Genomic DNA, 26,037 nt, shown 5'->3' on the forward strand with positions numbered 1-26,037 from the left:
ACCCCCAAATCGGTTCGCAGATCACAGTGTGAACCAGTGTCCTGAGTCCAGGATTCTGAGTCCAGACTCCAGAAGAGTCCAAAGTCATAGCTGCTGGGTTGTCTGGCAGGAGTAGAACCTGGAAAGGAGCCAAGATCAAAAGAGTGTTGCTGCCGGAGTCAGTGAGTAACATTACAGTATGGATCAGAGGTACTGTATTTTCTGGCGTATAAGACTACTTTTGAACCTCAAAAAAATACCCCACAAATAGAGGGGTCGTCTTATACGCCGAGTATAATATCTCCAAGGTAACCTAAGTATAAGTATTACCGGTAGATCAAACAAATTATATATTTGTGATACGCCACAACTCTATTTCAGCACTGCTATAACCCCCGCCTCCTACTTCGGCCTTGTCCTACCCCCACAAGGGGAAGGGTATGCAATTTATGCAAATTGTCTGCCAAGGGCTATCCAAGTGAAAAAAGGTTGGGAACCACTGCTCTAGAACACACCTAACACCATTTACATTATCCATAATCCATAAACCAAAATAAGTAAAATGAATACTGTCCAGAGCAGTAATTAATATTTAATCAGGATGATAATCACATATATCAATGATAATATTAATAAGTACAAGAAAATAATCTCCCAAACCAGCCAATCAGGTGGCCAGAACCAGTTAATCTCATGTCTGTATAAGTACCATTTACTATGATCACATAGACAAAATTAAAGCTTGGCAAACTTTATGAATCAGGGCTGATTTTTTTTTTTCACCCTGTCTGTGAATAACAAATAGTGCAATATTTTTTAAAGAAAATATGTTATCGGACAAACTGCTTCATTTAATACATTGTGTATGTTACATGTACTGTTTGTACAACACTGAGCAAGGAAAGCCATTTTGCTCAGTGTTCTTCCCTCCCGGCTCCATTAGTTAAATAAACAGACATTTTAACCAAACAGTAGATAAGAGCCTGCTACTCCAACTCCTAGCAGCCACACTTGATGAATTAACATACTATAATCTCCTGATTCAGACTTATGTTTGTTCTTCTGAATTAAGAAGGAGGGTGATCAACAAATCAATCAAAAATGTACGTATAAAGGAGATAAGGTGCACTAGGATGGGGGTCTCCTGTCATATAAATTGGTGGGCTCTTGTTTCCCTGTGCACCTGTGCTCTAATTTCAATGGCTAGCTTTATACAGATTGGGTGGTTAATTTAATTCAGTAAATATTTTTCCTATTTATAACAGGCTGCAAAATCTGTGAAAACGAAAAGAGATGCTGAGCACCCTACTCCTGCGCTCAGAACTGGGTCTTCAGGCTGCCTCTAACACGGAACTCTACTTGGCATCCACTATGGCTAAGCTTTGCTGCCCTCAACGACCAGGGACGGTCAACCAAACACTGCAAATAAAGACAAAAAAGGGGGCGCACCAGCCTAGCGCATTATCCTCAAAAAAACAAAAATTTTAAAATCAGCTACTCACAAACATGCGTGATATTCCAGCATTTCAATTCCATAGAACTGTCTCTTTACAAAAGTCCAATGTCTCGTAGAGACGGAGGGCTGACGCGTTTCGAGGCCGTGCCTCTTCCTCAGGCTTTGTTATTAAAAAGCCAGCCGAGGATAATGCGCTAGGCTGGTGCGCCCTCTTTTTTGTCTTTATTTGCAGTGCAAAATCTGTGCATATCATAGAGTAGCCAGTAGGAGGAATGAGATGGCAACCATGCTGAGAAACCATCTACTATCATCTTAGCAATGCTCTTAAAAGAAATGGCTTTGCAAAGTAAGTTTGCAAAGAAGGGAGGGTCTGTATGAAGAAGGGCAGACTTTGTGAAAAAGAGCACTACTTTATGGGAAGAGGTGAGTATTTGTGAAAAGGGCAGGGCTTTGTAAAGAAGTGCAGGGCTTTGTTAATAAGGGCAGAGCTATGGAAAAAGGATCAATGTGTTTTGAAGAAGGGCAGGGCTTTGTAAAGAAGAGTATTGTTTTGTGAAAAAAGGCAGAGTTTAATAAAATAAGAGGTAACTTTGTGAAAATCATATCATAATGCTTTGCAAACGAGGACAGGGCTTTGCAAAGAGGGGCAGGCAACTTTGAAACAGGATGGAATTTGCAAATAAGGGCAGGGCTTTATAACGAAAGTCAGCGATTTTTAGCACCATAGTTTAACACATTTATAAAATTGACACTTTAAGCATGCTCAAATTTAGCACAACAGTATTACCTAGGGATGTGTTTTTAAGTAAAAAAAAAGGCCTATTAAAGTGATTGTTATTTTAATTTAAAAAAAAATGTAGCTTTACAAACATGCTTTACTTACCTGCTCTGCGCAATGCTATAAGTGCTGATTGGTGCTGTTGCGGTCACATAATTTTGTAAAAAAAAGGAAATGAACGGCTTGCCTGTTCACTGAAATCTGAGCCAGAGCATATGCAGTGAAGGTGGCAATGGCTTATCCTTAGGATCTCATACTGCAGCGAGAACACAGGCAAGGAGGTTGCAGCAATCTCTAGGATCAATTAGGTTTTAATTAATATGCATAAAGCAAATGTAGTAACGATTAATTCTTTATGTATAAAATAAAAAAATAATATGTAAAGAGATTTTTAAAGATGTTGGTTTTATTGACACTTTGGGGTTGATTTATTAAAGGGAAAAAGACTGTGCACTTTGCAAAGTGCAGCTGCACCCTGCAAGTGCAGTTGCTCGAGAACTTAGTAAATGAGCAAAAACTCTGCTGACTTCCATCGTCCAATCATGTGTAAGCAAAAATACTGTTTTTTTTTTTTTTTTCCATGCATGTGACTGGGTACTCTTTGCAAAGAGAAGCCTTACCTTATTTACTAACCTCTGGAGCAACTGCACTTGCAGAGGGCAACTACACCTTGTAAAGTGCACAGTCTATTTGCCTTGAGTAAATCAACCACTTTAAGTCCCTAACACATGAAAGAAGCTAAAGAGCAGTACTTTTTTATTCATGGCAATGAAAAGGTATTGATTTACTTTAAAATAAAAATATGTTTTGCATTACAGATTCATATGAAGTGGGAATTTTAATGGTAGGCCAACTTTTTAAACTAATGATCAATCCAGCCTTTAAAGAGGAAGTAAACCCTCCTCTGCAAGTTGTACCTATAGGTAAGCCTATGATAAGGCTTACCTATAGGTACTGTAAATATCTCCTAAACTTGTACCGTTTAGGAGATATTTACCTTCGATGCATCCAGTGACGTCACTGGCGCATGCACTATGAAGGAACGGCCGCTCGTGCCGTTCCTTCAGAGCCCCGTGCCGTGACTGTCGGCTCCCGCGCGCGTGCGCGGGAGTGACGTCACCGCGGCTCCGGCCAATCAGATGGCCGGATGCCGCGACCCCGGAAGACGGGCGACTACACATGTCGCCAGTCATAGAGGTGAGCGGACGGCACGGCGGGGGCTCGTTCTAAGGCAAGTATTTCATAATGAGCTAGTATGCGATGCATACTAGCTCATTATGTATTTATCTTTAAGGTTGTAAAGAGTGTTTTAGTATCTAAAATAACAAAAGCAGTTTCTTTCAATTTACCAAGTTAATGATATGTGGTCACTATAGCAGATATTGTTAACATACTGTACATAAAAAGGCAAATCCTAAAACAGAGGCTAAACCAAAACTACTCATTACCATCAACTGCCATCCTAGCTTCTATAGTGGTAGAAGGAAATGTAATTTTTATTAACATTTTCAAGGCAATTAGAACACCATTAATAATTTCTATATTCGCTCTTTATCAATAAAGGGTGAACAATTTCCATGACATCACAGGAGATTAGTTACCCACACATGTACTATACGTATATAAATATTCAATAAAGACTTCCTGTCTAATAGACAAGACAAAGACAGGCTCATATACTTTATTGCTTCATGAAAAAAAGAAAGAAGAAAGAAAGCAATATAGCTACACCACTCCACTCTAGTCTGAAGGTCACCGTTTTTCAGTCTCATGATGTTCTGAGTTTCAGAAAGATGAGACACGGGTTGCTTTTAAATTAAAACTTGGTATGCACAGGTATCCTGTCATATTCTCTAGTCCCTCATGATACTATAAAGATTAATATGTTGTCATGGAGATAATATGGCAAAGTCATGCTCTGTGATGTCAAACTCAGGGAAAAAAAAAATTGGAATCAGAAAATTTTGTTTCAGAAAGCGTACGCGGCCTTGAAACGCAGCTATTTTTAATCAGTGGGAATACTGCATTGCACAAGTTCAATTACATTTGTCAAACACAGATGGGGCTCCTTGTTTATCTACTTTTTTTTTTCTCCAGCAGTTGATGTCCATCACTTTCATCCTAACCGCTGCATATGTGAAAAGGTATTTGTCTGACATATTAACAAAGAGGAAAATAGGGTTTTGAGGTTAATATGCAGATTAGTATACAATATAGAGTACATACAAATTATTCATAAATGTTGTGCATACACAGGGCAAACAGCTAACCTTTTATTTGGCTCTTCCCCAGATTCATGGGCAGTTTAAAGGTAAAGTGACCTAAGCAGAAACCTTACATGGGAAAGCCTTTGGGAGACACTACATTACTGGGCATAATATCTGTAAACTAAGCTCCCATAATAAAAATTTTAAGTTCAATATCATTGCATGCACCAAGAGATGAAGAGATGCCGACACAAACCTCAGTGAGCCGTAGAACTACTGAAATGAGGCAATTTTGTTATGGACCCCTTAAAATCTAGGACCTGCTCTCATGTAAATATTGACTTCAACTAGAAAGTCAGAACCTCAAGGTCCAACCCTTTTTTCTTCCTATTTCTACCAGAAGACTGCATTCGATATTAATCTATCATCTTCCTCTTCTCTTGCACCTTTTATTGCCTATGGTAGGGCAAGGCTGTATGCTGGAAAGTCAATGTGGACATGTGCCATCGGCAATTCTGCTACACATGGTTAGCCTCACCCCATCTCCTGGATGCTCTACGTGTCTTTTGAAAAGCACATGAAAACTTGTTTAACAGTCCTGAAGAAGCAGTAACCCTGTGAAACGTGTAGACCGATATATGGTGCAGCTCAAGCCTTTTAAACCAAAGCCTTTTATAAAAGAGTCCTACTTTTGCATGCGTGAGGAGGATGCCCTCTAGTATTATATTTTAGACCATGATAATGTAGAAATCCTGTAATACCTAATTATTTGTAACAGCTAGTAACATATTCCCATGGGTAACAGAGTTCCAGACGGGCGCCTGCCTCATTGATGCTCCTGCAAAGCTTGTGTATTGTTGGAATATTGTATTTTAACAGAATAGATAATTGACTGATTGATCAAATAGGGAGTAACTAACTTGCAAACAGATGCAAAGGTGGAAGCAACAATGCAAAAACCGGTTGAAGATAGAAAAGAACACGCAATGCATACACTGCAGAATTTTACAAAACAGATTATAAAAGCTGCCCACAGCAATATCTCTGTGACTGAATTATGGTAACATATGGTTGGATAGCATAGTCTCTATAAGACTTTTAACAGCAGAGAATGTAGTTGAGATTCACTACTTCAGCAAAACAATTCAGAATACAAATTGCTACTTGTGATTATTCTCATAAACAGCAACTCTCAGTAAAATCCAGGGTATCTCTGGCAATACATGTGAACAGCTGGAGAATCCAAGGTCTAAAGACAAAGGGCCACACTACTGGAATTTGAGTATTCTGGTAGCAATTGGAAAGGGGCTGTCCACAATAGGGGGATTTTTGCTACTAGGCTCCTACCTGATTGCCCGCATACCAGTTCTGACAGTGGAGGGCCACTCATCTGGCTGTAGATCACTTGTCCAGCTACCTCTGCCTCATCAAAGGGGCCTGTCTGAGCATTCTCTGGGTGTGTCCAGGAACCCATAGCATTGTGAAAAGGAATTAAAGGGGTCTGTCTGCATCTATGCATAGTTAGCAAATTAGCACTCTGCTAATGTACAGCCTACCCAAAACCAAACAGCACTGCTTGTATATTTGGACAATGTTGCCCAGGTTTTTCTAGGAAGCCAGAATGAATGGATATTTATAAATTTGGACAAGGGGAGAGGTAAAGCTTAAGTTTTGTTGGTTATCACATTTTCCTTTTCTATATTTTTTTGAGTAAGTATATTTTATTGAGGCGCCCACCTAAGATTTGACTGTTAATCACACATTTTGTGTTATTTAAAATATATGTAAACCTCAATCTATAAGCATGTTTGGTATCATGGTTTACTGTATACAGTTTTTCAATGGTATACTTACCTGTTGTGTGCAATGGTTTTGCACAGAGTAGCCCCAGTGCTTCTTTCCTGGGGTCCCCTGCTGGCACTCCAGGCCCCACCTCTTCAGCGATTGCCCCCCAGGGAAAGCTACTTTCCCTGGGGGCACCAGTGTATGCTCACTCCTGAGCCGACCAGTCTGCGTCTATTCACACAGAGCAGGCAACTCAGCCCCACCCTGTGGCTCCCCCGCCACAGCATTTGATTAACAGCAGTTGGAGGCAATGGCTGGCGCTGCCATCAATCTGCCTAATGAGGAGGGAGACAGCGGCGAGAGCTTCTGCTTTTGTGGACATCACTGGATCAGGCTCAGGTAAGGGGGGCTCCTGCAGCATAAAAGTTTTTTTTTACCTTAAACGGTAACTCCACTTTCATGGGGGGAAAAAATAGCAAATAAAGAAAAAAATAATATGGCATATACAATTGGGACATAAATCATATTGTAATTGAATGTTAATAAAACTTACCTTTCCTTTTTAATCTGCAGCTGTTGTAATTTTCTGAAAATGCAATGCAATATGGCTACCTGGAGGTTTTCTGTACACAGAATGTGTACTGACCACACCCCAGAAACATAATTTCCTGCTTGCGTGATTGGTTCAACAATTTTGCCAGAAGTCTGCCTAAGATACAATTCAGATTTCTGGCATCCCCTGGAACAAAAATGTCATTTTTGATGAGATACTCCCAATCGGAACACGTCTAAAGGAATGCAGGCCCAGCAGATTTCCTCATTAGTGCTCTGCAGCTGACAGATATATATGAAACCACTCCCATTTGACTCACTTAGCACAGAGGAACAAACAATGATTTCTTCAGAATAACAAAAGGTAGGAATCTGCAACAACGTTTGTTAACCACTTAAGCCCTGGAAGATTTTACCCCCTTCCTGACCAGGGGGTTTTTTGCGATTTTTTACTGCGTGACTTTAACGGACAATTGCGCGGTCGTGCGACGCTGTACCTAAACGAATTTCACGTCCTTTTTTTCCCACAAACAGAGCTTTCTTTTGGTGGTATTTGATCACCTGTGCAATTTTTTGATCATGCACTATAAACAAAAAAAGAGCGTAAATTTTGCAAAAATAGCAATATTTTTCACATTTTTTTATATGAAATTCCCCCCAAAAAAAAGTAAAAATCAAAATTTTTTAACATTTTCAGCCAACTTGCTTTATGCTACATATGTTTGGTAAAAAAATCGCAAAATGCGTATTTTGATTGGTTTGCGCAAAAGTTATCGCGTTCACTAACAAAGGGAAAAATTTTTGTCATTTTTGGTGTTTTTTTTTTTTAACGAGTAATGGCGGCGATCTGCGTTTTTTTTTTGCTGTACTGCGACATTGCGGCGGACAGATCGGACCCTTGACTGACATTTTTGACACTTTTGGGGGTACCAGTGACATTACTGCAGTAATCAGTGCTATACATATGCACTGTTACTGCAAAAATGACACTGGCAGGGAAGGGGTTAACTGCATTGGACAGGGAGGGGTTAAGTGTGTCCTAGGGGCGTGATTCTAACTGTAGTGGGACATGGCTACTAGTGTAAAAACAGAGATCAACAGTTCTACATAGTAGAACCGTCTGATCTCCATTTTTACACAGGGAGAATGACAGGCGGCTTGTTTACATAAGCCGCTCCGCCTTTCTCCCGCTCTACCGACGATCGTAGTGTGACCGGCGGACATCGGGTCCGCCGGTCACACGCCCGCACTCCTCCGTGAACGAGCCGACGTGGGCGCGCGCCTCAGCGGGCGCGCGCTCGCCCGCTATTGGCTCAAAACCCGGTAACAGGCGAGCGACGTAGACCTACGTCACTCTGCCTGGCCGGGGCTGACTGCCGCAGTAAATATACTGTGCGCAGTCGGCAACTGGTTAAAATCCTTGTAATGTACATAAATCACCCAGAGGGGAATGTTTTTTTTTTCAACAAAAGTGGAGTTACACTTTTATGCATAGAATGCATTAGGGTAAAAAAAAACCTTGAAGCTTTAGAACCACTTTAAGCTAGCCATAGATGCATCAAAATTTGGCTGGTTCAGTGGGCAATGGTCGAATTTTGATCCATCTTTAGCCATTTCTTTTCGGAAGCAGTTAATCCCCTAATCCCCGCTGTCAGAAAACAACACAGTGGGGAGAATTCCCCCATTCACCTTGCTTGGGTGGATGGGGGAATCGGTTCAGTTGTTTGCTTTTCTTTCTTATACACATTTTTTTTTTAATATTATGAATAGAAAGCTTAAAAAACTGTGCCCAAAATAGGGCACAATCTTAACAGCAGGTAAAGAACGATAAGAACAAAAGAAGCAAAAGATATGAAATGAGCATGATAATCTCAACCAGCACAAAGAGAATCATATAATAGTATACTTAACATGAAATACAGATCACTTAGATTTATCCGGCCACAAAGTCCAAGGTTTCCAGGCATTTTCTCATGCAGAGTATTTGTCAAGTCTCAATGCTAACATTTTTTAATGAGTGTAGTTTGTTTGAAGCAGCTCAATAGCTTCTGCAGGGTTTGGGGCAAGAGACTGTCTCCAGTGTCGTGCGATAACTAGTCTAGCGGCTAGAAGAGTATGGGTGAATACTGTGTGTAGGTGTACAGGGAAATAATCTATGCCTACATTTAGGATAGCCAGTACTGGAGATGGGGTTGTTCAGTTTTTTGACTTGTTTGAAAAAAACTGGCCCATGTATAGCCAGCTTTAACCTAATAATCAGCACTTTCTGTTACAAGCTGACAACCCCAAGCCACTGCCTGTCAATTAGCAGCAAGATTGTCAGACTGCCATGTGTGCTCCCTTAGTTTGCTATTGCAGAAACATCCTGCAGAACTGATAGGAAACCCAACAGCCAACTAAATGAGCATACATTGCAGACGTACAATGCTGCTACTAATTGACAAGCAGTGGCTTAGCAATATCAATCTGCAAGGAAACTGTATACAGTGAGGCTTGAGCTTTATAATATGATAGAAGCAATATACATTCTTTTAGCCACCTGCCGGCCGCTCACAGTGAATATACTGCGAGCGGGCAGTAGATACAGGCACAGTCATGTACATGTACGGTATGTGACCGGCCTTCTTCTGGGTTTGGAGCACACATGTGCATAAAAAGCCCTGGTAATGAAGGGGGTAAAACATTCCGGAGGTCAAGTGGGTAAACTACTTCGGTGAATACTTTTTTAAAATCATGTATGAAATAGACTGCTTCTAATTTTCTTCATGGTTGTTTGCTTACAGTAAATTTGACATTCTCTAATATAGGATGCCCTAAAGTTTACGCTATAGTAAATCACACAGGGATTTCATATTACTGATGAAACATTGAGTACACCTAATCCCTGTGCAATGCAGCAGATATTGCTTTTATGAATCACAGTTTTAAACTGAATTTATTTGAACAATGAAAGCTGGATGACACATAGAATGTCACCTACTTTTTTTTAAAAAAAAAAGGACCTGTCACCACGTTCTAACTGTTAAGATGGGTTTACACTTGAAATCGCATAGCCAGCAATAAAAATGACTTGCTACTTGGGAGCAGGGATAGGTAACTCTGCCAAGATTTGATTCACAGGGTGCTCATTGAATCCTGTTTGAAATTCACAAGACTTAAACTTAGTAGTGAATCTTGATACTAAATCTGGCTGTTTTTAAGGCAACACATAGTCAAGAAAAAGGTCAAAGGGAGCTGGGCAATGCCATGGGAGACATTTCACAAAGCAAACATTTTTTAAATACCATACAGCGGGGAGAGTCGCTTTAACCTCTTGATCTCCACATAATGCAAATGCGTAGCAGTAACGAGAGTGAGCTTTAACACCCGCATACAAATCATTTACACTAAATTGTGGGGAGATGCCTTTAAGCTGAATGTGGTGATACGAAACAGTATGATGGCTTTCCTAGGTAGTTTTGACTGTGACACATGATTCTTTATAAAGTGTTAATTTGCCTGAATTGTTCAGTAAAGTTGTAGTCACATTAGATATAATAACTATAGAAATGTTTACTCCTCAAAAAGTAAAACTAAAACCCTGCAGGACAAAGGCATAATGAGCTAGTATGCATCGCATACTAGCTCATTAAGAAATACTTACCTTAGAACGAAGCCCCGACACGGTCGCCCGGACACCGCTGAGACAGCTGACATCTTTCCTCGGCTTCTCTTTTGGGTTTGGCGGCTCTGGCGCTGTGAGTGGCCGGAGCTGCGATGATGTCACTCCCACGCATGCGCGCGGGAGTTCACTTTCCGGCAAGGAGCTCTGAAGGTCTGCCGGACCTTCAGAGCGCATGCGCTGCTGGTGTCAGTGGCTGCATGCAGGGCGAATATCTCCTAAACCCGTGCAGGTTTAGGAGATTTTAATTTTACTTACAGTACAGGTAAGCCTTATTATAGGCTTACCTGTAGGTAAAAGTTAAAAAGTGGAGTATACTACCGCTTTAACTTTGTAAAAAATTAGCTAGTTAAAAAACAGGTTAATATTGTAGCTTTTGAGCTGCTTTTTTCTGCTATATCACACTGCATTTTCTATAAAGTTTAACAAAAACACTTCAAAACCACAACCCCACATTCCTTAATCCCTCTATCATTCCATTATCCCCAGTTATTTCCAGAATATTTAAAATATAGAATTCAGGTATGTATTAAGTAGAAATGCGCTAGCATCAGGCTTGTACAAGAATAACTGAAGTGACAGCAAATAGAAAGAGACATTAGCCACAATGTTCAGTGGCTTGACAGTAAGCAGTTTGGTTAGACCGCAATATAAGAGGGAGTGACAAGCCAGGTTTTATCCTCAAATAGACAGTAGAGTGTATTATTTGAGAGACAGAAGGCCCAAATATTGAAGCACAGTATGGAAGCATCTTTTTTGGGCTACAATATAAGAGGGAGAGACAAGGAAAGTTTTATCTTGCAATAAAAATTCAAATATATTAGTCAAGAGACAATAGCCACACATATTGTTCAGTGGCTGGACAGTATCTAAGCAGTGTAATTAGGTTGCAATATGAGATTGAGAGGAGCCTGTTTTGTACTTCAAATATACGTTAAAGTGTCTGTTCTATACTATGCTTTCCATTCTATTCCATTCTATTCAATATTTTCTATTCTATTTGATATTTTCTATTCTTTTCTATTCTATTCTAATCTAATCTATATTTTCTGTTATATTTTATTAAATTTTTCTATTCTGTTATACACGAAATTCCCTATTCTATTCTATCAATCAAACTAAGTAGGAATCATCATCTTATTTCACTTTTATACCTCACTGTATTTATTGCAACCTGTTTCCATTTCGAATTTGAATGCTTTTTCTAATTCAAATGAATTTTCTAATTTGATTAGAAAATAAATAATACATGAAACAAATCCGAATATACAAAACAAATTCTGAAAAGGAATAATTCTAACATAACGAATAAGAAGAAATTAAATTAATAACTTACTCTAGGTTCACATCTATGCGATTGCGGTTCATGCAGTTTCCGACACATTTTGCGGAGCATTTTGCATTTTAGAACACTAGATTTTGATGCATTTCTGCATGCAGTTTTCATGCCTTTTGCTTTTTTTTTCTCTTTAACAAACTCTGAATAGCCGGTTGGCCGTCACATCCTTAACAACGATAAGTTATCAGAATTGTGAGCGAAAAAAATCAGAAAAAAAATATCGCCCTGCAGGTCTGGTAGAGTTTTTAGGGGAACCCCACGCCAAATTTATTTAAAAAAATGGCATGGGGTCACCACCAAAATACATACCAGACCCTTATCTGAGCATGCAGGCCAGAAAGTCAGGGGCATGCTGGACCTCTAACATCCCAAGGAGGCAGAGCCACCCGGTGATGTCAGTGGGTGACTCCTCCCCTTAGTTATTTAAGAACTGTCAGATGATGGAGCTGGCAGATGGCAGGAGACTTCGGCGGGAGTGGAACAATTTTTTTTTCCGGGTCGGCGAAGGTGGCAGGCACCATGATTGATGATTGATTTACTTCTGGGGACATTGTTTTTTTTTTTTTTTTTTTCGTTTTGTTTTTTTTTTTACTAAAGTAATTGTCAAAAACTGGCTATTGTCAGTTTTTTACACTACACCTTTTATTTGATGAATCAGTAGGGATTCTATGTTCATATATTCATTCACATGGGGGGGGGGATCTGTGGGCCCTCTTGTTAAAGGGGGGCAACCAAATTCTGCTCGCAGAACCCCACAACCACCGCCCAGGGTTGTGGGTAAGAGGCTTTTGTCCCCATCAACATTCGAAAAAACAAAGTACCACTCCCATGTTGAGGGCATGTGGCCTGGTATGGTTCAGAAGGGGGGGGGCTCGCCCATTCCCTCCCATACCTGACCTGCAAGGCTGCATGCTCAGATAAGGGTCTGGTATGGATTTTTGGGGAAGCCCACATAATTTTTCTTTAAAAATTTGTCACGGGGTTCCCCCACAAAATCTATATCAGATCCAAAGGGCCTGGTAAGGATTGGGGAGGAACCTTTACGTGTTTTTTTTTTTTTTTTGGCAGCAGTTCTCTTTTTATTACATTTAAACCCGCTGACAGCTGATGACTCATTGGTAATTAAGGTTGTGGTAGCCGCCAGCTCCTTAACAACTGGCTATTCATAGTTTGGTATGGAAAAAAAGACTCTCAGGGACCTGAGAGTGTGTAGGGCATAGAACATTTTTTATTTACCCTTATCAGGGGCACATTCTTTATCAGGGCTGGCATGGCTACCAGCAGGCCACTGTGTCTTGTGCAAATGAGCACAAAAATTTCAAGCTTGTTCTATTTGTGTTATATTATGGTAAATAAAAATTTGGAAATTTTAACAGTTTTTGTGTTTGTGGTGCCATTAAACTCCATTCTTATTAATTTTGGGAAAAGGCACAGTGTACATACATTAAAATGTATGTCCACAGTACCACCCTGTGCTGACAAAAAAACGGACTCTTTCCAAATTTGTGATGGGTTTTAACCAACCCCTACTCAGTTCATTGGTGATTGGCCTTAAGTATAGTTTAATCACTTCAGCTTCAGAAGTTTTACCCCTCTTCATGACTAGGCCATTTTTTTGCAATACCACACTGCGTTACCTTAACTGACAATTGCGCGGTCTTGCGATGCTTTACCCAAATAAAATGTATGTCCCTAATTTCCACAAGTAGTGCTTTCTTTTGGTGGTATTTGGTCACCTCTATGCTTTTTTTTTTTTTGCGCTATCAACAAAAAAAGACCGGCAATTTTGCAAAAAAAAACAATATTCCTAACTTTCTGCTATAAAACATATAAAAAGATGGAAAAATCAAAATTTTTCATCAGTTTAGGCCAATATGTATTCTGCTACATGTTTTTTGGTAGAAGAAAGTTATAGCATCTACAAACTATGGGATAGTTTTTGGAATTTTTATTTATTTTATTATTTTATTTTATTTTTTTGCTAGTAATGGCTGCGATCAGCGACATTTTAGTGGGAATGCCACATTGATTGCGGCAGACAAATTGGACACTAAGTGACACTTTTGACACTTTTTTGGGGAACCAGTGACATCAATACAGTGATCAGTGATAAAAATATGCACTGTCACTGTACTAATGACACTGGCAGGGAAGGTGTAATATCAGGGGCAATCAAAGGGTTAAATGTGTCCCTAGGGAGTGATTACTAACTGTGAGGGATGTGCTTTTGCTGTGAGAAGGCAGATATCCGTGTTCCTGCACGGCAGAAACAGAGGATCTCTACCTCTCCTACTAACAGAACAGCGATCTGCCTTGTTTTCATAGGCAGACTGCCGTTCTGAGCCTCCCCGAACAATCGCCTGGTGCGGGCAGACATCGAGTACCCCTTAGTGCCGGTTCACACTAGTATGACCTGTATGACTAGTATGACCTGTATAGTATAGCCTGACAAGTCGTTGTCCGTTGTGTAATACAGGAACGGTTTCTAATAGGAGCGACACAAGTCGCTCCGATTTAGAAAAAGGTTCCTGTACTACTTCGGGGCGACCTGGAGCGACTTGCATAGACATTCATTTTATGAAGTCCGTGCAAGTTGCGCCGAAGTCACGCTGCACGCGACTTCACAGGTCGCCCCCTAAGTCGGATCGCCATAGTGTGAACCAGCTCTTACCTGCTAATTGACTCCTGCTGTGTCAAATCACAGCGTCAGTGGGTTTTCAGCGGTGCACGGATGTGCCCGAGACCCAGAATTGCAGAATCACGTACCTGTATATGATTCTGCACACAGGAGCCGCCGCCCTGCAGTAAATGTACGTGGGGTGGTCGGCAAAAAGTTAAATATGTACATTATCAAATTGATTGTGTTTCTTTTTTTATTTGTATAACATTTATATTTTATAAATAACTATTTTATACTGTTTTTTTGGGCTCTTTCATATGGGCTGACCGATCGGGTCCACCTGTCAGTTTTTAAGGCAGGCCTAATTGGACCCTCCAGTCTCCTCTATGGAGCAGCGGGTGACAACAGACATATGTCTGTTGACACCCGTTCACATCCCACCCTATCCGCTAAAAATAAATGGATGGGGTTTCATTTCCCATCCATCTGGTGGATCGGATTGGTTGGTAGTCGAGTGTAAACTGACAGGCGGTTAATTTACATCTGACCTCCCATAGAAGAGAGCAGGCTGGGTCTGCTCTGCATAAGCGGAGCAAACATGGACCATCCATTCATCCACCTGCTCAGCGGGGATTAACAGACAGATTCCCCGCTGAACAGGTGGACTCCAATATAGCCCACCCTGTGTGTAAGGGGCCTTACAGTGTATTATGAGTTTCCTTAAAAATTTAGCAAAGCACAAGCTATTTGCTGTCACTCTGCCTTTTTTTTATTTTTTTATACAGCCACCTATAAAAAGAATGGGAAGAGGGGTGAGGCAGGGAGATGAATCACAACTCAGACTCATTTAGTTGTGTGTAAATTTTAGCTTGAACTATGGAGTTCTGTAAAAAGTAGACCTTATTTCAGAAAAGCAGCTAAACATGCCTAACGGAACCTAGCGCTTCACCTGTTGGCTGTAAGCATTAATAATAAATCTTGATATGCTGTAATTTAAATATTTATCTGATAAAATCAATTAAAAAAAATAGGAGCATCACCTACAGTGTATATACAAAAGATCACCTTATTTCCATTAAAGAAGCTTTTTTTTTTCTGTTAATCTTTCATAAGTTTGCTAAATCAAGTCTCCACCACTGTTTCAAATACATTAGTGAGATCATTTAGTCAATGTTGCCTGACAAAGTGAAGTTTGTTCCAAATCCAAAATGCTTGGTTGCATGTCAACCCTTCTAGGTTTTTCAGAAAAATGAAGACGCTGCTTGGATTGATAGAAACATATGGATTATTTGTAAATAATATAAGTTTCAAATTAATGGTCTCTGGCTATTCACAAGTCTAACATGTCTCAATGAGTTTCTTTGAGTAGCTCTTGAGAACAAGACTGCTTAATCAATGGCAGATGAAAATCACTTCACCCTGGAAGAAATGAATGGCTCTGAGGATTTACATGCATTGTGTGCTATTGATTGGCTAGGTATTTTACAGTAAGGATATAAAAATTACCCAAGTCATCTTCAACCATCTATTATCCGTTAACTAAACATTAAAATGCTAGCAAATATTTTTCGACGACTGATTGCACATTATTTTAATATCAAGATAATACTATATACAGTATATGTTATGACTGGACTTGAAGCCATCAAAATGGGGCACTGGACAGGCACTCCATACAGAAAAGGTCAGAAATAGGGCACTGAACCAAATGGCCAACACACATATACGTGCTTAATGAAGTTACGGTTTTGTGCTGAGCATCTCTGAGGCATTTTAATACCCATTCTTAGCAGTCCCTATACCCTTACCATTGGGAAATTGGGACTTTAAGCTAAGACACAAGTAAAAAGATGTTCTTCTGCTTCAGACACATGTATCCTATGTCTGCTTCTACACATACGTATTTTATGTATATTCTGTATGGTCTCTGAAAACACATCAAGGTCTTCTTTTGAAAATCGTGTACATTCTACAATTGAAGGACTTTTCCCTTTATTTCATATTGTCAAATTGTGTTAATGTGAAAGAGAGAGAACCCTAGGACTCCTTCACAAGACCTTAAAGCTGATATTCAGTGTAATGACTAATCTCACAGCTGAAATAAATATACTGCATATGTTCTTGAACCCTATTTGTCTACTGGGCATAATTTCTTTATACAATAGGTGCACTCTTGTTATTTCTGCCACTGGCGGTGCTGCCTCACCCTTCCTTCCCCCAACCTCTCCTTTCTCCCTTTTCCTCTCTGCTTCCCCCCCCCCTTATTTTTTTTCTTCTTCTCTCTCCCTTTTCTTCTTTTCTAAGCTTATCCATCCTGTATACCTTTCCACATTGCATTTGGTTTTATGACGGGCTATTGATTAACAAACTAAGTCTGTTGGACTATGCGTTTGGCCCAAGATGAGTTTATGTTGATTGTTGAATATTCTAGACCTAGTTTTATGGTGGTATCCTAATGGTACTCTTTTTGAATTTGTACCTGGATGGTTAGGTATATGTATCTTGTGTATTTCTATGTTTTTCTGCTTATTAGAATTGTGAAAACTTTCTATAAATAAAGAATACATAAAAAATATATACTGCATATGGATTGTTCTGTCTACCAAAAGACATGTAGGTCTGTTCAGCAAGCCCAGCCACCAGTTCACATGGGCAAAGCCAAGACCCTGACCCCCACTACAAAACAGCAGGACAGCTTGGTCACTAACCCACCTCCAGCTAGTTGAGTGGACAATAAAGGAGCAGCAGCACACAGATGAGGGCATTGCTGTTCATTGTATTTCATATTATTTAGGGCACTGATTGGCTTCTTTCAGTCCATGTGCTGTTATAAAGGGCAGTACAGCAATATTTAGAATGATCCAATGACTTTCTCCTTTAAGAAACATTATTTTTTTAATTTTTTGCTTTAATTAAAAAAAATAACAGGATCACTTTAATTTAATGTATCCCGAGAGCTCAGCTTTCAGCTTTCTGGATAAAAGAAGGTTATTGAAAAACATCTGAAAAATACAGTCAAAGGACAATTTACAAGGTTTTTTCTGAAAGCTTTCAAAAAGTTACAATGGCTTTTTCTGCTACTATTACTCATATGTTTTTTATAACATTATCACTCATTGTGACTGAGTCTGTTTCAATGTTTATATTTTTCCTGCAAGCTGTTTGAGCAGAACAGGGTGACTTATGTCTTTATTCCCAATAGGTTAACAGCAGAAGCGACTGATTGCTTATGATATTTTCTTGCACACCCCAGCAATCAAACAGTATTGCCTCCCCATGAGTGATGTATAGATTTAACACACTAAAGGATTGAGCTGACCAGCCTATCTATGATGACCAATAATACAAAGGAACCCTGATGGATAATTAATATTATTTAAATTCATAGTTATTACATACACATTACAATGTGATGGTTATGGTAAGTTTACATTTAAAAAAAAACTACAATTCTCCCTTGAAGTGTATGTCTGGCTAAATATAAATATTCAGTACATCTCAATTAATGTAGATTTCCCATGTACTGTCTCTTTAGAAATGCTCAAAAGATGACCGTTGATCCGGCCAGAAATCCAAGAAGCTCCTAACCTCCTGTAGTGCAGTAACTATGCTGCTTCTGCTGCACCAAAAAAACCAAGCTGTATACCACAGCACCTCCTTTCCATATAATAAGGTTGATGTTTTGCAATCCACCGGAGGAGAGTTTAGGCAGGGCTAACAACACTGCTTGGGATTTCAGTGCAGCAAAAAGATAGAAGCTCACTACATTTCTGCCAAAGTAATCCAGTGAGAAAAATTGCCTCCAGGCTCCTCCTTAGCTCTGATGTGTCACACGACACACCCCAAGGGGGAGCCTGGGAGGAGGGATATCCCTCAACATTCTGCTGTGCTGTGTCTGAGGTCTGTACTTTGATGGAGAGAGGGTGAATTGTAGTGGACAGATAATGACCTGGGGGAGGGGGGAAACAAATATTTCTGTCTGGGAGAAGAGGATTTGTGCTGGGAGAGGTGATTGGAGGAAAGAAGAATTATGCTGGAGGAATGATTGAGGAGGATTGAGAGAGGAGTGTATTTGTGCTGAGAGATGGATTTGTAGGGAGGGGGGTAGGTGCTGGGAGGGGATATTTTGGCGAGAGGGGGGTAAGGGGGGAAATTTGTACTGGAAGGGTGGGGGGATTTTGCAGTTTTGATTGAGGAGAACTGTGACTTGCAATAATAATGATTATTGGGAGGTGGTGTGAGCATGCAGATTAGTGCTGTATTCTTTTTTTTTTTTGGGGGGGGGGGGTTTTCTAAGAGGGAAAATGTAAAAAAAAAGGATTTGCTGTGGGGGGGTTTACACTCTACTGACGCCTACTCACTGTGCATTACACACACTTAACTTACGCACTCATTTAGCCCTCCTGATGCCTAAATGTTGGGCGTTGATTTACTAAACCCAGAGAGGGCAGCTGTGCTTGGTAGCCAATCAGCTTCTAACTTCAGCTTGCTAAAAAAAAAAAAAAACCTGGAAGCTGATTGCTTTCTATTCAGAGCTGCAGCCCTCTGTGTATTACATATAAACCACCCCTACACACCCATGACTCCAGCACACTGAGATTGATTTACTAAAGGCAAATATACTGTGCACTAGAACATTGCAAAATCATTGCAAGTGCAGTTGCTCTAGATCTAAAGAGAAGCTCTGAAATGAGGGAAAGCTCTGCTGATTTCTATCATCCAAACATGTGCAAGCAAAAATGCAATTTTTTTTCCTTACATGTTACCTTTAGTATTATGTGTGTAATACTTTCCTGCCTGGTGCACATCTTACATTACACACCCCCAGAGGCGTAACTAGATTTCACAGGGCCCCGATGCAAGAAATCATGAAGGGCCCCCCCCCCCCCCCAACAAAGTAAAACATTTCTGTTTCTGGTTTCAGGGCTGGTGAAGAGGGGAATGGGGTCAGTAATAGTGCATGGTGGTGAGGAGGGTGGGAGCAGTGGCAGCGGTCGTGCGGGGTGTGGGATCAGAGGCGGTAATGGTGGGGAGGGGGGTGGGATCAGTGGCGGTGGTGGGGTGGAATCAGTGGTGGCAGTGGTGGGGAGGGAAGTGGGATCAGAGGCGGTGATGGTGGGGAGAGGCAAGGGATCAGTGGCGGCGGTGGTGGGGAGGGGGGTGTGATCAGAGATGGTGAAGGGGGGGTGAGATTAGTGGCGGCGATGGTGAGGGCGGTGGGATCAGTGGCGGTGGTGAGGAGGGGGTGGATGGTGGGGTGGGATCAATGGTGGTAGTGAGGGGGGGTTATGGTTGGGAGGGGGGTGGGATCAATGGCGGTGGTGAAGGGGTGATGGTGGAGAGGGATCAGTGGGGGCGATGGTGGTGGGGAGGGGGGTGTTATCAGAGATGGTGATGGTGGTGAAGGGGGGGTGAGATTAGTGGCGGCGATGGTGAGGGCGGTGGGATCAGTGGCGGTGGTGAGGAGGGGGTGGATGGTGGGGTGGGATCAATGGTGGTAGTGAGGGGGGGTTATGGTTGGGAGGGGGTGGGATCAATGGCGGTGGTGAAGGGGTGATGGTGGAGAGGGATCAGTGGGGGCGATGGTGGGGGGGGGGTGGAGGAGGGGTTTTATGTGGTGTAATCCTCCCCAACCACCACCACCTCTGTCTCACTGATCCCATCCCCCCACCACTGCAGATCTCATCCCTACACCCCCCAACACCTCTGTTGTAGATAGGGATGAGATCTGTTCTGTGGCAGGCATGGGATCATTAAGGCAGCAAGCCAGCAAGGGTGGAGTTTGGGATCAAAATTCAAGGCAAGTTCACTTACAATTAGCAGTCAGACGATTATTATGAATCCCCCTCACTCAGCAACTCCAGGCAGGCAGGCACGCACGCTTCTTCTAGCAGGAACAGGAAGCATTTGGTGTCTCTTCGCACTCCTCCTCCCCCTGCACTCTATTGGTCCTCACTGCATCAGCCTTTTCTGATTGGAGGATCGGCAGGGCTGAGGGCGGGCGGGTGCAGGCAGCAGCAGCAGCAGATTGCTTTAGAAAACTGGCCGCTGTAGACATCTCCCCCCTCCCCCCCCCCCCGCACAACGATCGGGGAGTGCGGCAGCCGGTATCCAGTTACAGACTCAGCCACTAGCGAACAGTCAGGCGGATGGACGGGCCCCCTCACGCCGCGGCCGCGATAAGAGAACGGGGGCTGGCGGGCCCCCCCCAGGTGGCGGAACTCCAGGGCCCGGTCGCAAGCGCGACCGCTGCGACCCTGATAGTTCCGCTACTGCACACCCCTGACCCTTGCACTCTGCCCCTTGCAGACTCTTGCTCTATTTATATTATATTGTACATTACATACCTCTGACCAAAGTGTTCACAAATTGGCTACACACACCATTCACTGCTGCACGGCATTTTTGCTCTCCTTTGGGTTTTTAATAATAGAAATAAAACATTTCTTGCTTTAAGTTATTTAGCTATTAGTTAATTCACCTTCAGTAAGGTAATACGAATTGTGATATCAATGCTGAATAATTAAACATCTGCATACACATAATAGAATTTAATTTTTTTTCTCAGTCTAATTTTGAAACATGAAAAAATGATACCCTGGTAAATGTTAACATTGACTCTCTTCTTAAACACTCATATATGGCTGTTTCTATTTCAGTGTGTTTTGATATATTGTGTAATAGGACACATACATTATTTCTAACAGTATCATTACTCTAAGCTTAATCTTTTCCATATTTTAATTAAGACTCTAAATGCAGCATGACGGAGTTTTGATTATAAAAGACCTTGAGTTGTCCTCGGGTAAGTGTTTCATTTAATTACAATGTTATTAGAAAAAGTTGCTCTGAGAAATGCTACCTTAAATCTTACTTGAAAGGTCAAGTCCACTGGAAGCAGATTATTGGATTCTGGGTGGACTGCAGCAGGGTTTGATTCCCCGCTGGGTTACTTATTATGTTCAGCAACTCAGTGAGCAGATTCTTCAGCCTCCATGGCCTTGAACTTCAGGGTTTAGCTTGATGAAAATTTGCAGTGTACCTGGCTTCTGCTTGTTGCTCGTCAAAGTAATGTTACTGTATAAGGAGAATGTAGCGTGAGGTTATCCTCATCCAGCAGGAATTAGAAATGCTTATTCCTACACTTCCTTTACATGAACAATATATTGGGGCAGTGCTTTGCTGCTACATTGACATTGCTGCAATAGGGAAGGGCTTTAGAGGAACAGGAAGGATTGAAAGCTGAAATCTAGGCATATATTAAAAACATCAGCAAGGGCCCATTTACATCTGTATTGTGCATAACACACACATGTAATTGCATTATGTTGCATGTTTACGTGCACTGCATTAGGGCAGCCCACTCATTTTGTACTACAAAGCACCAAAAACTGGTGTATGTACCATTTATTTCAGTGCAACACAACCCATGTTAATGCATTGTTGCATGTTAAGCTGCACTGTAACACGTTTTCCCGGAAAGTGTGTTGGGATTTCATAAATGTAGCACATGTAACTGGCCCTTAAGCATGTCTGAACCCCAAAAAAAGTATTAAATAGCTGCTATATATATATATATATATATATATATATATATATATATATATATATATATTATATTATTTATTTATCTTTCTATATATTTTCTGCAAGTACAAAGTCAGTACCTGTTAATCCTGATATACAGTGGCGGCCGGTGCGTTGGGGGTGCAGGGGCGCCGCCCCCCCATCCATGAATCCGGCCCCCTAATCTACATGCAGGGCACCGGACGCATGGAGTTCAATGGGGCTTTTTTTTTTTTTTTAGTCACCTGATTAGAGCCAGAGGCTCTAATAGGCTTCAGCAAAGGGTGGACCTGGGGTGCAGAGCAGTGCGCCCCGAGCCCACCCATTGTGTCACAATAGTGAATTAAAATTTGCTATTGTCACATGGAACCTCCTCCTGGCCAATCAGGAAGCGGGTCCGATACGCGCTTCCTGATTGGCCGAAAGGCAAACCCCATGCCATTGGCCGAGGAGGAGGCGGGAGGACTGAGGACTCAAGGAGACGGCGGGGGACTGAAGAGAAGACGCCGCTACAGGTAAGTGCACTGGTCTTGGGAGAGGCTTGGCACACTGTTCACTCTGCATTAAAAGGGGGAACGCTGGCATCTCTGCATTAAAAGGGGGCATGCTGGCATCTCTGCATTGATAGGGGGCACACTGGCATCTCTGCATTGAAAGAGGGCATGCTGGCATCTCTGCATTGAATTGGGGCATGCTGGTATCTCTGCATTGAAAGGGGGCACGCTGGCATCTCTGCATTGAAAGGGGGCACGCTGGCATCTCTGCATTGAAAGGGGGTACACTGGCATCTCTGCATTGAATGGGGGCACGCTGGTATCTCTGCATTGAAAGGGGGTACGCTGGCATCTCTGCATTAAAAGGGGGCGTGCTGGCATCTCTGCATTGAATAGGGGCACCCTGGTATCTCTGCATTGAAAGGGGGAACGCTGGTATCTGTGCATTGAAAGGGGGCACGCTGGCATCTGTGCATTGAAAGGGGGCATGCTGGCATCTGTGCACTGAAAGGGGGCATGCTGGCATCTGTGCATTGAAAGGGGGCACGCTGGTCCCTGTGCATTGAAAGGGGGCACGCTGGTCTTTGTGCATTGAAAGGGGGCACGCTATGCCTTAATTGCTGAAGGCCCCTTTCACACTTTTGTGGCCTCAAAGTCACGCATTTTTTACAGCGTTTTTTGCCGCAAAGCAATGCCTATTACATTTTTCTGTTTGCACCCCCCCAAAAATTTTGAGCACCAGCCGCCACTGCCTGATAAAATTCCAGGGCCCTTGAAGCTTCCTCTGCACTAAACTGAAAACTTGAATAAGGTTATCAACTTTCTTGGTAGCCTTGTCCAGCGCAGTCCAAATGCAAGACAAGGCAAAAAGCCTTGTTCCCTATCATGCCAGTTCACACCACATTGCTGATGTGCTGTGCTAAAAAAAAGAAAAAAGAAAAAGGACAGCAGGCAGCACTTTTTCTTTCAGCCTGTTGCGATGAGCCAGTAAAAATTAGTAAAATGTCATTTTGGGATTTATGACTGAAAAAAAAAAAATAGTGCAATGCCCCAAAATCTGTGCATCACCATGACTAGGTCCCCCTTGGCATGGTACCCCACTCCCCTCATGATGAGGCCATAGGGCCTGGTGTGGTTCAGGAGGGGAAAAGTCATGTTTGTTACCCACTAACCTGCTCAGATAGGAATCTATGGAATTTGAAGAGGACCCAACATGTTTTTTTTTTTTTTTTTAATTTGCATGTCTCTCTTGACATCTTTACCAGACCATCATCAAGGATAAAGGTCTGGTATGAATTTGTAGGGGGAAAACTACACCATTTTCTTTTCTTTGTATGTGGCTTCAGCTTTCGTTTATCCCCCTCCCTCATACCATTTGTTTGACAATCCATTGCCTATTTACCTAAAAAAAGGCCATTTTTGGTTTTTAAAATTCAACTTCCTTTGACTTCAATGTGGTTCAGATTTGGCACCTGAATTTCAGTAAAATTTGTGGACCCACCTTAAACCAAACCCAGGGGTAGTGTGAGTACTGCTGAGTAACTGTGAGTAACTGAGTACTGGTGAGTAACTGTGAGCAACTGAGTACTGCTGTGTAACTGTGAGTAACTGAATACTGCAAGTAACTATGAGTAACTGAGTAACTTTGTGTAGCTAAATACTGCTAAGTAACTGTGAGTAACTGAGTACAGCTGAGTGACTGAGGACTGCTGAGTAACTGTGAGTAACCGAGTAACTGTGTGCTGATAAATTAGAGTCATGAAGCTAGTTTAACCGTTAATCGGGCAGTGTAAAATTCCAAATACCCTAGGAGTATCCTCATTATATCAGTGGGTAGGATGGCCAATGGGTAAGGAAACCCCACTCAGTGCACATCTTGTGACATGTATGCATTCCTTGAGCATCCGATCGAGAGTGAATACTGCTAATAATACACAAAATGTGAGCATGTTACTTCCTTGGAAGCCGAGGTCCTGAATCTAGGGAAGCAGTTGGCAACACTGCGAAGCATCTCCAACCTGAAAGCGAGTTGTAACGTACCCGTCAGGTGCTGGCAGGGGCCAGCTCAGAGGCGGGAGATACAGGGGTGCAGGCACCAGAGCAGAGAAGTTGGGTGACAGTTAGGCGGGGTAGAGAGGAAATTGTCCTGTTATACGCCGCGTGATGTTGGAGAAATCAGTCAAGGATCAGCATTGCTGGAGCAGAGCGACGCCCTTAGCTGTCAGGGGAAAAACTCCTCCAGTGAGGGCGGGGGCGAGGCTCAGAGTAAAGAAAGACAGATTCTGATGGTAGGGAATTCAGTGGATGCCCCTAGGGGGTGTTTACGAACTGTGTGAGGGATGGTCTGACTAGGGGAAGACAGAGATCCATGTTCCTGTTTAGCTGGAACACAAGATCTCTATCTTCTCCCCTGACAGAACAGCGATCTATCTTGTTTACATAGGCAGATCGCCATTCTGCCCCTCTCGGGAAATATCGGCGGGTCCCAGTGGGACATCGCGTATGCCGGACCTGCTGATAGGCTCCTGCTGTGTCCAATCAAAGCGGTAGCGGGTTGCCGGCCGTGCGCCCCAGACCAGGAAGAAGAAGCAACGTCAGTAAATGTACGCTGGGCGGTCCGGAAAGGATTAAAGCTAAACTCTGGAATTTTGTAAACAATACCCTTGCAGTGGCCACATCCCCCCCCTCCTTCCCCAACACACACACACACTGCAAGGATGAACCCCTTGTTAAGTCTAGGGGTACAGGAATAAACTGTAATGCCTCTTTTCTTCTGTGCTCCAGCCAGCAGTTGTACTTTGACATCTTTGCATACAATGCAAAACCAGTAGTCCAGCTTTATATATGAGGAAGATGAAGGCCAACCCCAACCTGGCGCATCGGAGAGAAGAGGAGGGTACCAGAAAGCTGTAGGAGGTAAGTATTACAGCTTATTTCTCTACCCCTAGACCTAATGAGCAGATAACTCTTGTAACGTGGGAGGACCAACTGTAAGCATATAGTTTTCATAAATATCAGAGTGCAGCTTTAATAGACTTCATTGCCACTTTAAATAAATAATCTAAATTGCTCTTCCTAATTTGCTCTATCAAGTCAATATGCTGTTTTTCAAATAAAACATTTAATTATGCTAAAAGCAAAGGGAAAGAAGTCGAGGCACATTAAATGGCAATTTTGTATTTAGAGCTAGTCTTAGCTTGTGTTCTATTTAATAAAAAGATAATTAATTAAATAAAAATACTTGCTCTTCATTCATATTTGCTTACATCCCACGGTGCTTCTTTTGTTTAGCCAAACCACTTCTGAATAATTAGGAATAATAATTAGCTTTCAATAAAAGAGATTTTGATATTGTTAGAAATTTGAATAAATACATTTTTGAAGAAAGAGAATATTTAATATGTATGGTTGGGAAAAATTAAAAACAAAAGATATTGACCTAACATGTTTTAACGTTCACCCAACATGATCTCTCCTATTTTTCTCCCCTTGGTCCCAGTAAGCACTGGCAGGCGGCTGCTAGGGTGACCAACTAACTCAATCTAATCTTCTCGGTTTTATTTTATTCCTTTTTACACAGAAGTTAAAGTCCCCTGCTTT

Source organism: Pelophylax lessonae (assembly GCF_965119305.1).
Source record: "Pelophylax lessonae genome assembly, chromosome: 3".
Taxonomy (NCBI): Eukaryota; Metazoa; Chordata; class Amphibia; order Anura; family Ranidae; genus Pelophylax; species Pelophylax lessonae.